This window comes from Macadamia integrifolia, chromosome 11 (genome assembly GCF_013358625.1).
Source record: "Macadamia integrifolia cultivar HAES 741 chromosome 11, SCU_Mint_v3, whole genome shotgun sequence".
Classification (NCBI taxonomy): domain Eukaryota; kingdom Viridiplantae; phylum Streptophyta; class Magnoliopsida; order Proteales; family Proteaceae; genus Macadamia; species Macadamia integrifolia.
Genome location: NC_056567.1, coordinates 21,999,105 through 22,014,928, shown reverse-complemented (window position 1 = coordinate 22,014,928; position 15,824 = coordinate 21,999,105). Strand labels below are relative to the sequence as shown.

The following is a 15,824-nucleotide window of genomic DNA, read 5'->3' as shown; positions in this document are numbered from 1 at the left end:
TGGTATCAGTATCGATAATGGTATTTGTCAATATTGATCTGATATCGATTTGGATTGGTAAGTATCGGTCATTTTGTCTTTGATTTAAAAAAAAAAAAATATATATATATATATATATTTTATTATTTTACTTTTGAAACGATATGAATAATTGATATGGATTGATCAAAAATTGGGATCAATCTCAATTGATACCAATATGATACGATCGATATGCGATACAATATGGATACATGAAATCATGATTCATGTTGACATGGATGGATGATTATGACGATGGCTCTGAGAAAAACAAATTTTAGGCATCAATTTTATAAAATACCAATAAGAGAGGATCATGGTCGCCATTTATTTAGGTTAATGAGTATGAGCATGGATTATATGCAGATCATGGCATCCATGCACATCCCCATGTGTCTACTCGTAGTCAATTTATTAGATATGTCCCTATACTTTATATTATTTCTTGTTGCAAAATCATCTTATTAATGTAGGTAACATATATGCATTGTTATTCACATAAATACGTGAATTTTAAATTAAAGATCAAATTACATCCCCCTGTAGTATGTTAGATCTTACAGGTAGATCCACCCTGTTAAGTTTATACCGTTAAGTTTGTTCAATTTTCTAAATGACCCATCTATAATATAATTTGATTCTTTCACCCTTTCAAATCAAAACCCTCATATAGATTATAGATTCTTCCCACTACTTTACTCCATTACACTAGCCTTAACTACATCTTCAAGCCTTCATCTCTCATTGGTTGGACTACAGTTACAAGTTTAATTTCTTATTCTGAAAACCCTTGCACATTTTTTTTGCCTGTCTCCTTCAATGGATTCATGTAAGAAATGAATGAAAATTCGCAACACCAATTCTTCTTCAACAATTGAAGTTCAGAAGTTAACCACAAAAGTAGATGTCTTCCAACTTAATTGTGTTGGAGCTTGTTTATAGAGGATTGACAGGTAGAACATATCTATATAAGTTGTATAGCTTTTTATTATTTCTTTATTGTTTGTGTTTTCACTAGTGCTTGTACTTAATGAAAGATTTATTTTTATCCTCAGTATCTTTGCTCAATGGGATTATTGATTTAGGGGGTGCTTCTTTCTTCCCTTGTTGATTATGATAGGCTGAAATAAAAATAATATGTTGTGGAATGCTGATGAGCTGTTTGTGAAAAGATCTCTCTGCAAAGAGAAGAACAGAGTAAAGGGTGGTAGTCATATAAGTGAGATGTTGGAGTGGCATATTTGTAATTATATTTACTTTTATAGGTCTAGTGATGCTATATTAGGGGTAATGGAATTTTCGTAAATATATAAGTGAAAGTGACATTTTACTAAATTGAGATGTAGTTTTCTGTCTGAGAATGTAGCCTACATCAACACTCCTGAGTCTAGGGGTTATAAAATTGGCTTTGACAACCTGGACTTGCCTTAGTAGTCCCAAACCTAAATAGGGGGCTAAGATTTCTGATCTTAATGGCGGGTTAGGGTTAAAAAACACTAACCCTGAGTCAGGGTTGGGCTGGGCTTTAGTTGAGGCCTAGGGGTATAAATTTTGCCTTGACAATTAAAACCCGCCCTAGCCGTCCTGAGCCCTAATAGGGTGCTAAGATTTCTAATCTTGATGGTTGATTAGGGTTGAAAGACACTAACCCTGGGTCAAGGTTGGAGTGAGCTTTCATTGAGGCCTTTCATTTTAACCTTGATTTATATAATATAATTTAGGATTGTCATTTTTCATTTTATATAAATTAATGAAATTTAGGTCATTGATTCTTATAGTCAGATGTCTTGAACATCTATCATTGTGTTGCACTTCATAATTTTAATTGTGTATTGATGCAACACAATTTTAATTGTGTATTGATGTATTGATCATTTAAATGCTTTTTTATTTCAATGCATAAGACACAAATAGTAAACAACCCACAAGTTCAGCGCAACCTAACCCAATCAAGATCAATTAGGGTCAAGTTGGGAGCCACTTTGTGTTGGATTTCAGTTTTGGGACTAAATTAGGGTTTTAAGAAACCGACTCAACCTGACCTGCTTCACCCCTACCTGTGCCATTTCTCTTTCCCAAATAAGAGGTATAGAGTCTTTTTCACATTGGAAGAGAGAGAGAGAGAGACGCAAAGGAATACTTAAATAGGCCATTATTTTCCCTCTGCCTGACATAGATGAGTGTTGGAAGCGATTCCGCTAAAGACAGCGATTCTTTCAAATGCCATTTTTCTTCTTCTTCTTCAAAAGTGAACGATACCAAATGATACCGATCCCTAAAACCATGAGAAACTGGGTTTGGGACTTTGGGTTCCAATAAGAAAGGAATCCATTTGCAGAAGCAGAAGTATAGTTCAAACAGAAGGAAGAATGGGTGCCTCTGCAACTGCTCTATCTTCTTTCCCCTCGCATTATTTCCGTATAGCTCTTCTGACCTCTCTCACTTCAAACTATCCCCTGACCTACAGTGGCGTTAGTGTGCTCGGTAACGACATCTATGCCTTGGACTCCAAGATGAAGAAGAGTACAGGGTTTGGGTCGAAGACGAAGAAGGAGAAGGTTAGGGATGGGCTCGAGGAAAGAGTGTTTCAGGTGAGGAGAGTGACTAGGTGGGCAAGGGTGGGAAGCAACTGCATTTCAGGGCTATTGTTGTGGTGGGCGATAAGCAGGGTTAGGTTGGGGTTGGTGTTGGCAAAGCTAAGGAGGTTATTGGGGCGGCTCAGAAGTCCGCTACCAATGCCAGGAGGAATAGAATCACCATGCCCAAACGAAATCCAAGACGTTCCCTCCCAGGTAAAGGAAACCAATCACTCCTCTCAATCTTTTTGTCTATTGGGACTCCGTTCTAGGTTCTGGTCAAACAAATTCTTGCATCATGAATTTAAAATGGGTAGGTTATGGACATTATTGGCAGTTTTGGTTGGCAAGAGAAAGATAAATTGACCTGAAAGGCCAAATTTGATTCTTTTAATGCCCAAAACAAACTAAATTAATAACAGCCAGTCTCGGATTGCATTCTCTGTAGTGAGGGGTATTTGTGTTTTTTGTTTAGTTAATTGAGTTTAAAGTGATTGTCAACATTGTAATCAGTGATCAGTTAGTTGGGTGGGAAGAGAGGCTGGTTGTGTGTGTCCTGTCTTCTGTTTAAATGGTCCTTGGTGAAATTGGGAAACAGTTTCCTACTTGAAGGATGTAAAGTGCAGCTTCTGGCTCACATTATGCATGAATCATTAATGTCTCTGTATCCATGGGTTTTGGGTAGAGCTTTTCTCAAACTCTCCATTTATTTGACTAATAAACAAAGAGGGGCAGGGGAGAGTACCCTTAACTTGATCTTTTGCCTATGGCATCTTGTGAACATCATACAATATGTCGATATGCTGATTTATCCAAATATTCGATCCATCTGACATCTGAACATAGAAATGATGATCTAATTGCAATATCAAACAGTTTTCATCAAGTTTTCTTGATTTATGATTTACTTTGATTTCGACTGAAGGAGAAGAAGTATGATTAAATAAACTTGATTGATTACTAACATCTCCAAAAGAAGAAGAAACGGGAATAAAACATACTACAGAGAGAGAACAAAAAAGAAATTTGGTTATAACTGGTGGAGGCTAATTATTTGTTTATTTTTTGAGGGTCATTGAAATAACCTAGAGGGGGTGAATAGGTATACCAGCGGATTTACAGAAATTTTCGTCAATTGAAATACTTAGATGTGTTTGTAATTAAATATTTGTGGAATATAGAAATAAAAGCAATTACAATCAACACCAAGGTTTATAATGGTTCGATTCAACTCGACTTTAGTCCACTCCTCACAAGTTCCACTTGAGAGGTATTCCAGTAGTTCTTCTCTTTCAGTACAATAGGTGGGGAGGGAACACATTTACAACTCATTTTATAGGATAAGAGTATCCTTTACAAATCTCTTTCACAGGTAGAGAGGGACTTTTGGAATCTCTTTACAAGTTGATAGAGACCTTACAAATCTTTTAAGGATAAGAGAATCATACATATAAGCCTAAGTACAATCTAGACAATGTGTAAACAAATATTCAAAGTGGAATAGAGAGTTTTGAGTGTTACCTCATGATGTGCGTGATATGCAAGTATGTAACAGTAAATAAAAATATAGCTAATGCTCCTCGATGTCTTCCAAATGATATGCTGAGTAGTGTGGAAGACTTGAATAAAGTAATTGAGTTCTTCAAAGAGGAGCACAAAAAACAAAACACGAAATTAAGCTCTAATCACCTTTTTCACCTTTTGGCTCTTTGATAATGAAGCTCAAGAGAGAATTAATTGTTTTTTTAATGAACCATAAGTGGGGTATTTATATGGGTGACTAAGGGTCTTAATTTGGATTCGAAGACAATTGAGATTGAACAAAAATTGTGTTTTAACAGACACTTTTTGGCTCTATTGGTAACTACTGGTAGGATCCGGTAGTTACTGGATCATATATCCTTTGAGGCAATAGATCTGTTGGTTTGAAAATATAGCTATTGAAAGACTCCTTAATGCAGGAGTAGATTACAAAAAGCTAACCCCCACAAGTATAACTCTAAACAAGACAAATATGACCAGGAAACAAGAGAATAAGGCCATCAAATAAACCCCCAAGGGTACAATACCAATACAGGAGCAAACCAGCCCAAAACCCAACCCGGTAGGAGAGAGAAAGACCTGCAATATGGCTGGATAGAGAGAGGTTCCTCTAGGTCTTGAGCTGCACTCTTGGCCATAGGTAGTCCCTAGGAAGGGTACAAAAACCTAAAAATTTGAAGGATTTCCGACGGTCGGTTGCTAAGATATTCACTTTTTTGAAAATCAGACCTAGGGGAGAGAATTTGTCAGAATTCTGCAGGGATAGCAGGTGGTAGCCTTGAATGGCTCTTCCAAGATGGGTCGATTGATCCACTAATGATGTGGAATAGCCCCTAGCAAGACTAGGCAGATTAGACTTCAAATGGAGGATATATTGGAGATTGATTGGACTTCAAAACTGGAATTCCTTTGCTGGTCGATTCTGATTTAATAGGGCTTGACAGATCTGAAAATTCTCTTGGAAATCTCACAGTAACAATAATAGGAATAGAAAATAAAATAGAAAAGAAGAATAGAACCGATGGGGGGTTGAGAAGGATGAAAGAGAATAAAGGAATGGGTATCTCACCCCTCAGGTTTTGGGTATCACACCCCTCAAAGGTTTAAGCATCTCACCTCTCAATAACACCTTTTAACAAAAGAGTAATCACTCAATAATTCATTCATTCAAATCTGAGGATTGATTACATAAACTCCTCTATTTAAAGAGGGCAAAATAGCAATCCTAACATAACTAGGAGCTAGTTTCCAAATAGGACTAGACACTCCTAGTGGGACTTGGACTCATAATAGTACTAGACTAGAACTCCAACATGGAGTAGGTAACTAACTAGTCATTCACTAATAGGGAGACCTAAACTGACTCAAACTAAAATAACAAAAGAAATAGACTCAAAACAGGACTCTAACTAAACTAATGAATTAAATTCCGTTTTTCTACTCTCTGCCCATGTTTTAGGCCCATTAAACAGGTCCATTACAAAGAAAACTCATGGGATCAAAGGCCCAACACATACATAACTCGACCCAAGGCTTATTTGTAATAAAATAAGCTCATTAAGTGACTTATCTACATCACTCCTTAGACCATCCGGTAGGGTGCTAGCAGGGTCCGGTGGCTATTGTTTGCCAAAGACTGATTTACATAGAACTCTACCGGTAATTACTAGTTCCTACGGATACTTATCAACAGGCCTCTGGATTTTGGCCTAACTGATTGTTATTACTAAAACGGTCGTAATTTCCTCATACAGAATCCAATTGACCCTATTTAAGTTGTGTTAGTTCCACTACTCAAGGCTCTACACTTTCGTACTATAAAGTGACTTTAGATTCAGTCACTAGAAATGACTAAAATGCCCTTAAGTAAGGACTTTGTTATCAACTCAATGCCAAATCACCTTGGGCCTTAAGGTATCGTCAATGGCACCACCTAGAGTCAGACTAGGTTACTTTACAGTACACGTATGCAAAATGAAATGCGATGTACATGCAATGCGTGTGCTATTACATAAAACTCAACAAAATAGGTCTTCGATCTTGACTTCTTATAGACTCGCCTTTTGCATGTTCATATTTTCTTGTACACTTGACATCTTCAAATCTTTGATGCTTGAGGTTGATATGATCTTCAAGAGGTCTTCATGTCTTGATACTTGAGGTCTTGAGGTCTCGCATCTTAAGGACTTTGTTACCCGTGTCATGTTAAGAATCTTGCTTTCACATAACTTGGTAGATAATTATTAGTATCTACATTTATCTGTTATCATCAAAACCAATATGGAGTGCTATCCTGGAGGTAGTGGGTATCCCCAACAAAAAGATGTTTGGGGGGGGGGGGGAGATTGCCCGAAGGGTCATCCCGGTTCAACCTCAATTCTGCATCAGCTCCTCCGATGTTGAGATAAACTCGTCCACGAGTTTTAAAAATGATAACAATAAATGAGGAGAGTCAAACACTTCACAAAAAACACCGTTATAATAATGAGAAACAGAAAACTCAATGAATACATCATTCTTTGACTCAAATAATCTTATTGGTCTTTGACAACATATCCACCATAGATCTGGAGATAAAATTGTCATTTAGTTGCTCATCAATCAACAAAGTAGCAGGCTTTCCATTGGGCAATCACACTCAAAATTTGAACACAAAGGAATCCATAACCAATCTTGTGTCGGAATTGCTATGGGCCTCACAAAAATAAGACACCAACTGTAGTAATCAAGTGGGTGGCAGAACTGTAAATATGGAGGGTCATTTTTTTTTTCAAGGATGGTAGAATTGTAAATAACTAAAGTCCAATTGTCACTCAAAAATATACCATGTGTGGGAAGGGGTAGACTTGGAAAGAGATAAGGATAGGATAATTAAGAATAAGATGAGTAGGGAGGGGTAATATAGGAAGATAAGGGAGATAAAATGAAAAACAAAGCATTTTAAGAGGAAAACATGGGTGGAAAGGTACTGACAGAAAAGGATAGTGAGGAGGTTTGCTTCTTGGTCGAACTACAAAAGCCAATGAGGATGCTGGGTCACTGGGATGCCACAAAGAAGCAGGCCGACGCGAGGAAGTCTCCTTCTGGCTATGGCAAGTAGTGGTGGAACTCCAGGGAGGTTCGGCTACCGACGGTGGAAACGTCTGAAACCAGGTATGTTCTCTTTTTCCGTCCCATTCTTCTCGACTTCTCTCCTTATTTGTTTGCCCTTTTTTTATCGTTTCTTTCTTCTTTTTTTTCCTGATTCTTTTCACTCGCTGCTGGTGAAACCCTAAGTGAGGGGAGGGGTCGATTGAGTGGTGAAGGGAAAGAAGAGGGCAGCAAGATTTTTCTTGTTGGAAGAATCGAAGAGGTCAGGGGTGGAATCTGGTTCGAGGACCTTTTTTTTTGTTGAACAGAAACTGAGAAGAGGGTATGCTACCGAACAAGATGAAGGGTATAATAAAGGGAGGGAAAGGGGGAGTGGGGTGGGTGGCTTGATTTCCTTGTTTGAATGGAGTTTTTTTTTTTTTTTTAGATCTTAGACTTGCAATAGAAACAAGGAGGATAGAATGAGAAGGAGAGTGAAGGAAGGATCCTTCGGCATTGATACCACTTGATGGAGGGCCGGTAGAGAAAGAGAAGAAATCCCTGAGAGAACTCAGAGTTGCAGGGGAGAAGAGAAGAATCACACAGGGGGGGGGGGAAGGAAAGGAGGTCACACGTCTTTCACCATACCCGGCCCCAAACATCCAATTCAATTCATTCTCAAAATCCGTTTGATAACTTGGGTTACATGCTTTTATATAATAAACTGGAATTAAAACTTGCCTAATTAAAATTTAAAACTGAAATTACTAATTACTTCCTCAAGTCTAACTAATAAAATTAGAAATAAAATAAAACTCAAATTGGTAACTCCCTAATTGACTAACAACTACCCAAAATAAAAGATTACATATCTTCCCAAATAAAATAACTTAATATTTCTAAAAAAAAGTAAATCCTAAAATATTCTATTGATCCCAAAAATCAAATTAGATCCAGTTCGTCTCGGTTGAGATTTCTCGAAGGGTCAACCTGGTTCAGCCTTAATTCTGCATCATTCCGTCTATTCTAGTATATCTCCAAGTGCATTGTTGTTGGGATTGGGAAAGAACATATAATGAGTTGGAGGCTGGCCCCATCATACAAGTGAGAATTAGTTGTCAAAATTGTTTTCTTATCACATATCAATCATGTTAGTTTCTACTTAGCTTATAGTGATATGGACTAACACCAAAAGATGCTTTCCATTCTCACGCTCTGCATCTTAAATGTACCACCATACACCTCACCCTAATCCAAGCACTTGTATTTACATCTCTCCCAACCCAAAACTTCATCCACTTTCTGATGAATATCCAATACCTATATTATCTCAATCCCTAAATCTCTAAAAATTTTCATTGTTATTCCAAAACCTTACCTTTCATATGTGTCCCCTCCACAATTCCCCAATCCAAAGTCAACCAAATTAGAGAACTCACAGCTCTAATCTCTCTAACTTGCAGAACCTAAAACTCATAGATTCCCACATGATTCCTTGACTTTGTTCACTTTTTTTTTTTTTGGAGGGGGAGTGCACTGATGAACCTATTCTTTCACAGGTAGGTTCCTTCAGTCTTTCCACACTTCCATCATGATGCAGAATTGAGGCTGAACCGAGTTGACCCTTCGGGCAACTCAATCGAGACGAACCAGATCTGATTTGATTTTTGGGATCAATAGAATATTTTAGGATTTACTTTTTTTTTTTAGAATATTGAGTTATTTTATTTGGAAAGATCTGTAATCTTTTATTTTGAGTAGTTGTTAGTCAATTAGGGAGTTGCTAATTTGAGTTTTATTTCGTTTCTAATTTTATTCATTATACTTGAGGAAGTAATTAGTAGTTGCTATTTCAATTTTAGATTTTAATTAGGCAAGTTTAAGTTCAGTTTATTATATAAAGGCATGTAATCCAAGTTATCAAACAGATTTTGAATGATGAATTGACTATTTGGTTGAAACCTTGGTGGTTTTAATTGGTCATGTGACCTTCCTTCCCCCTTGTGTGATTCTTCTCTTCTCCCCCTGCAACTCTGAGTTCTCTCAGGGATTTCTTCCCTTTCTCTACCGGCCCTCCAACACAGAATTCTTCAAATTTATTGTGGATGGATTAATCTATCCAAATTTTCAAAGAAAATTATGATGTTTGATATTTGTAGATGAATTCAAATCTTTTTTATTCATGGAAAAGGTATATTGTATGAATAGTTGATGCTTCACAGAGAATTAAACTGGAATTGATGAATTGGAGAGGTGCGCCCAAAGTGTTGTGTGACTGATGTATTCCTTTAAAGCTTAAAGGAAAGTTCTATAGAACTATTATACATCTGACTATGATATATGGGGCGGAATGTTGGGTAGTTAATAAGTGGCATATAGATAAGCTATGTGTAGCAGAGATGATGATGTTGATATGGATGTGCAGGAAAACTAGGAAGCATCAAGTGAAAAATGACCATATAAGAGCTGATTTTGGAGTTGCCCCTACTCATAATAAGCTCCGAGAAAGTTGTTTAATGTGCCACGACCATGTTCAGTGGAAGCCTTGGGATGCACCTATAAGGAGGAGTGATCTGATTCAGATTGAAGGATCTAAAAGAGCTATGACCAGGTTCTAAAATGACCATGGGAGAAGTGGTGAGGAAAGACATGCACAATTTATGACTTGTCCTTGATATGACCTCGAATAAAGCTGATTGGAGGTCTAGGATCCATGTGTAGCCAACCCCATTTAGGTGAGATTTTTCTCAATTGTGTTCATCTCTTATTTTTTTCTTTTCCTTTTATTTTTGGCTTTGCATGGATCTATGTATCCGAACCCATTTGGTTGTTGTATACTGTATGCTTAGCCTTTATGCTTCGCCTTTATGCTTCTTTTTTCCCCACTAACAGATCTGCATGTCGTCTCTCCACTGTATTCTCATACGGTTGAAAGATGATATGATCCGGGTAAGCCCGTCCTCGTAAGAGCAATAGGCACAGGTAGTAAGGAATGTTTAAACTGAAGGGTCCCGTAACTCATTTGCAAAGATGAGGAACATTGCTTCAAATACAAAGCAGTGAATAACAGACCCGATTTCCTTACTAACTGTATAACCTCTTAGCTGAAGAGGTAAGCAGCAATACAAATCTCCTTGGATAGACCATCGAAGATATTGTGAAATATTTTTGTACCAGGACCTTTCTCCAAGTGGACTTCTTCATATGGCGATGGGTGCTCCAAATATCTTGGACACCCGACATAATTTGGTGTCTCAAAGTCTATTCTTTTCCATAATCTCAGGGATCGCACTTTTAGAAAGTTACAAGGTGGAAACAAAAGATGCTCTCCCATGCTGAAAAGAAGCTAATGCTCAAGTTGTGACTTTCTTCCTGTCAAATTATGCCTTCTCCCAGTTCAAATTTCCTACTTTTCATAATGATCAAATCCGAAAGACTAGCAAATTTCTTCTGGGGAAATTTAGGGAATAAAACTAATATTTAGTAGATTTCTTGGTCCCTCTTATGCCGCTCCAAAGAAAAGGTGGTTTGGGTTTTAGAGGTCCTCATCTGCATAACCAAGATCTACTAGCAAAAGTTGCATCATGGTTATGGTCTTTGATGGATTCCTTTTGGACAAAATTTCTAAACATTGTATATTTTACCCACACATAGTTCTTGCAATGAAAGTTGGCTAGTCACCCACTTTGGGCTGGCAAAGCATTCTCGAGGGTCGAAAGGTGCTTCTATAAAGCCTTATTTGGCAAGTTGGTGACGGCTCTAAAGTCAAAATCTGGGAGGACAGATGGGTACCTACGAACAAGGACTTTATTATTCAACACTCAAAACCCGACCAATGCGATATTGAATGGGTTTACAAGCTTATTGAAGATGAGAGTAGGAGTTGGTGTCTTGACTTAATCGATTCTTTGTTTCGTACCTCAGATAGATTTGCTATCCTCAATATCAAATCTCAATTTGTATTAGTTGGAGGATCAACAAGTTTGGGGTGCATCTAGTATAGGCTAATTTTCGGTCAAATCAACGTACAATCAAATCATCTACCAAACATCCATCACGAGAAGCTTATTCTATGCCATCTTCCTCAAGATCTACATCAATTAGTGTTATTCCAGGTGGAGTATGGAAGCGCATTTGATCTATCCGGACTTTACCAAAGATCAAGAGCTTTCTCTGGCATGTTTTGCTCAAGGTCTTGCCTCCAACGAAGCCCGCTCCCATATGCATATTCCTTTGAGTACATCACACCAATGTGGTGTTCCATTAGAGTCTAGGATCACATTCTTTTTTTATGCAATTTTGCAACGGCTGTTTGGTTGGTTGCTCTCTATTGTATTCTGTTCCCCAAATTCAAGATTCAAAGACGTATATGTTCATTCAAGAATGTGATGTTATCTTCGCATCAAACAAACTGTTTCTCGCGAGTCCGTTCCTCTTGCATCCTTCTTTGTTGTGAAGCCTTTGGAAATCCGTAAATGACTTAATTTATAACAAGAAGGTGTGATTTCCAAAGGAGGTAAACATAAACATGGTGAACAATCCATTCAGGATTTCATTGAAGCAAAAAGGGAGCAGTTTCCGAAGGTGGCACTACTTCCTCTTCCACTCCCCAAGAAGTTACTTGGTAGCTTCCTTCCGTGGGCTTTGTAAAGATAAATTACGATGCAACACTCTCGAAAGGAAGCTCGAGTTGAAGTATTGGATATATCGATAATCTTGGGGGCTCAAATAGCGGTTGTCTCTAAGTATGTTACTTTCAACTTGGCAATGGTGGGTGAAACTCTATATATCCGTGCTGGCCTTCTTTAGGCTAAATCCTTGAGATTGGATTATATCATTGTTGAATCAGATATTTTCGAAGTTATATATCTCCAATCCAGGGAAAGCCACAACTCGTCTAATCATTGTCTCGATTTTTCAAGACATATTTTATGTAGCTGGGACTATTATGTCTATTGTTTTTTCTTGTATTCCTCATGGTTTAAAATCTCACGGAGATCTCGGTAATTTCGTGTTTTTTTTTTTTTTTTTACCGAGTCGAGATGTGCTACAAATTACAGAAAGGTAATCATCTCGGTCGAAATTTCGGTACCATATCGGCAGATACAGAAATGATACCAACCATAGTTTTTAAGGCGCTGGTGCGACAGAGGCGTTTGAGGGCCTGTCAGAGCGCCTTAGCAATAAGGCGGGCATAAAGTGTCGCCTTATTGACTAAAGCGTTCTTATGTACTTTTTTTTATAAAACCAATCTATTTGACTCAAATACTAGTTGAATCCTATTATTATTCATATGCTAAATAAATATTAAATGTTTATATTCATACCAATGTAAGATATTCATTAAGAAAACAAATCAATAAAGTGAATAAACTAAGTTCATCATCAATCATCAATATTCAATCATCAATCATCATAACATATTAACATATAATATAAATACATAATTATGAAACAAAATTATAAATATAAAGAAAAGAAGACATAAAATATACAAGTATTTATTATACTTACTTCTATGATGCCATAATGAGTGCCTAAGCCCTAAGGTCATCCATTATATTTCTATTCCTGTCAAAGAAGTAATTAAGAACTTAAAATTAAAATACATCGAAAGTAAAAATTGAAATGCCAAATTAAATGGATGAGAAGTGACTAACCTGGGGATTCTTAATCATTCTAAAAAACTTTAAACTTCAATGAAGCTAAAACATAAAATAAACTAAAATGCTAAGAATTTAGTAAACAATGAAAGTCAAATACTTAAAAGTTCAAGGACTCAAAAAACTTTAAAGTTTAAAGACTCAAAATATGTCAAAGTTCTAAGACTCAAAGACTTTCAATCCAAATCAGTAATTAAATTAAAATCTTCTTCTTCATCTGCATTCTGTTGCTGGCTTGCATCATTTGGAGCTATGCCATAATCATCCTCAATGTTTTCATCATTACGAATATCCTCTTCACTTATCTCATCCACTTCTTCATCTGACGAATCCTCAAGCTCAAACCTCCTACCACGCCGGGTATATCAAAGATTGGTTCCACTGGTAGATGCTGGAGCCCTCCTGTCTATTGTGGCCTTGATATGATGAAGATGCTCCAAGTGCTCTATCAACATCTCTCCAAGTGATATCATTCTCAAGATGCACTAATTCATCCTCTGATTCACCAATCATCCACTCACTATTCCAATTAAGATCATCAAGCAATAATGGATTGTAGTTTCTACATTGTTCTTTTCTTTCTTGGAACCTTGCTTGAAGTCGGCGATTATATTGAATGTAGACAAGATCATTTAACCGCCGATACTCTAACCTATTCCTCTTCTTGGTGTGAATCTGAAAAACATTAATAATATGAGGTTATCTACTTATCTTCAATAAAACCATATTAAGTGAAGTACATGTACTATTGTACTCAGAACTTAATAGTCAATACTCACAAATTCAAATGTGCTCCAATTGCGCTCACAACCAGAAGATGAGCAACAAAGACCAAGTATGCGCAATGCAAGCTTTGAAAGGTCAGGAGCAGTACTTCCATGTCGAGACCACCAAGAGACTATAAATATATTATAAAAAAATAAGTTAAGTAAAAAATCAACATACAAAGTTCCAAAATAATTAGAACTTTAAAAGGAAATATACTTACTAGGATTCAACTTGTCCCTTTGTCTAATCACCATGTCCTTTGCAAAACTTCCTTGAACAGTGGTATACTTGTCAACCTGGACAATGATCTTATCTTGTAAGGTCTCATCAGGCACCAACCTTACAAGAACATCATTGAAGGCATCACTTGCTTTTTGAGCTAAGTCCAACTCATTATCAGGATTATTTGCTATTGCCTTAAAGAACTTGTTTGGATTGAGGAAAAATACAGCTAATGATTAACAATTGATCCATTCATCATAGTCTCACAACGGTGATTAACAATCGCTATGATTTTCTTCCATTTCCTTTCATCGTCTCCAAAATTTTTTTTTATGTTCTTCTTTGCCACTTGTATTGCCATACATACTTCAGGCATAGCAGACAACTCATCACCATCTACAATCCTCAAGAGTTGAAGAAGAGGCTGTGATGCTCTTATACAATCCATCACACCATTCCAGAATGTATTAGCAAACACAGTCTCAGAAGCTTTCTTCCCTGCCTCTGTAGTTGCAAGCTTAGAACGGGACCATTCATCATCAACAAATAATTTTTTCAAAGATTCTCTGTGCTTGTATAAGCTCTGGAGTGTTAAAAAGGAAGAGGCAAATCTAGTCACTCCAGCCCTCACTAAGTCTCCTCCTATTTTTTGCCTCATGGTTTCAAGAAGACGAGTATGCCTGTAGATGAATGCAGTCAATTTCCTGCCCTTCGATATAACAGACATATAAGAGCGTAATTTGCCTACTTCCTCCATCATAAGGTCTATGCAATGAGCTACACATGGACTCCAAAATAACCTCTTCCTTTTTCTCCATTAGTAGTCGACCCGCTGCAACATAGTTGGCAGCATTATCAGAGACTACTTGAACCACATTATCTTCACCAATCTCTTCAACCTTACTATCAAGTAGCTTAAATAACATTTCAGCTGTTTGTGATTGGCTAGATGCATCCACAGACTCCAAAAAAAAAGTCCCTTGAGCGAGTAATTAGGTGCCTTCCTCTCTTGTCTGTCCACCCATCTGACATGAGTGTACACCCATGTTTCCTCCAATATCCTTGATACTTCACCTTTAACTCATCAATTTTATCCTTTTCAGACTTCAATAGAGGCCCCCTATAGTCATGAATTGAAGGGGCCTTGAAACCTGGTCCATATTGACCAATTGCCTCTAGCAATTCCTTAAAACTCCTTAACTTCAAAGTATTAAATGGAACACCACTCTCATAAGCCCACCTTGCAAAGTAAGAACGAAGTTTATCTCTTTCTTCTTCTCTTACTCGGTTCTCCATTGTTGTCTGATATGAACCTCTTACTTCAGGAGTCCTCCTCAAATGCTTATCCATGGGACCCCTTGTTTGGATTGTGTTTGAATGATAGCTTTATTTCTTCTTGAAGTTGTCCCAGAGCTAGGGATAGGAAATGAGACCCCCAAATCGGATACTATATTCTGTTGTGGTCCCGTTACTTCTGTAGGTCCATCACTAACATCCAAATCATCCAAACAATCAAGGTTCCTCTTCCTCTGGTTCTTCAATATTGCATCTCTCATCTCTTTAGCAATTGCTTCAGTTGTTTTCACACACTTGGCTACATCTCCATAGCCACCAATAAGATGTTGCTTCAATCGTTTTATTCCTCCCCTGACATCCTTCTCACAAAGGGTACACTTAATCCAATTTCTGTCTGATACGTCAGGCCAATACCCATATTTCCATCCAGGATCATCTGATTTAGCTCTCCTTTTCGGATCCTTGCTTGGATCAATCGTTGATTGTGCAGTAGCAGCAGTACTTGTATTTTCACCCCCACTGCTACCACCAATTGTTTTCATAGATGAGTGGATTCAACTTGTCTCTTTGTCTAAGACTGTAATGCGAAAAGGTAATCAGAATAAGAAGGTTGTAATCAGACTGTAATGTCTCCAAAATTATTTTAATAAATATGTTAAGCCCTAAG

At 37.3% G+C, this 15,824-nt stretch overlaps 1 protein-coding gene across 4 annotated transcripts in view; it reads left to right on the top strand.

The window, feature by feature from the left end:
- Positions 1-2,073: 2,073 nt before the first annotated feature.
- LOC122093997 (probable indole-3-acetic acid-amido synthetase GH3.1) overlaps positions 2,074-15,824 on the top strand; it is a 22,349-nt gene continuing 8,598 nt past the window's right edge. For 2 of the 4 annotated variants that reach the window (XM_042664573.1, XM_042664574.1), the window contains exon 1: positions 2,093-2,813. The gene's annotated coding sequence lies outside the window, so the exon portion shown is untranslated. Of the gene's footprint in view, positions 2,814-9,633; positions 9,944-15,824 lie in introns of all 4 variants that reach the window. The other 2 variants (XM_042664575.1, XM_042664572.1) reach the window with 2 other exon arrangements.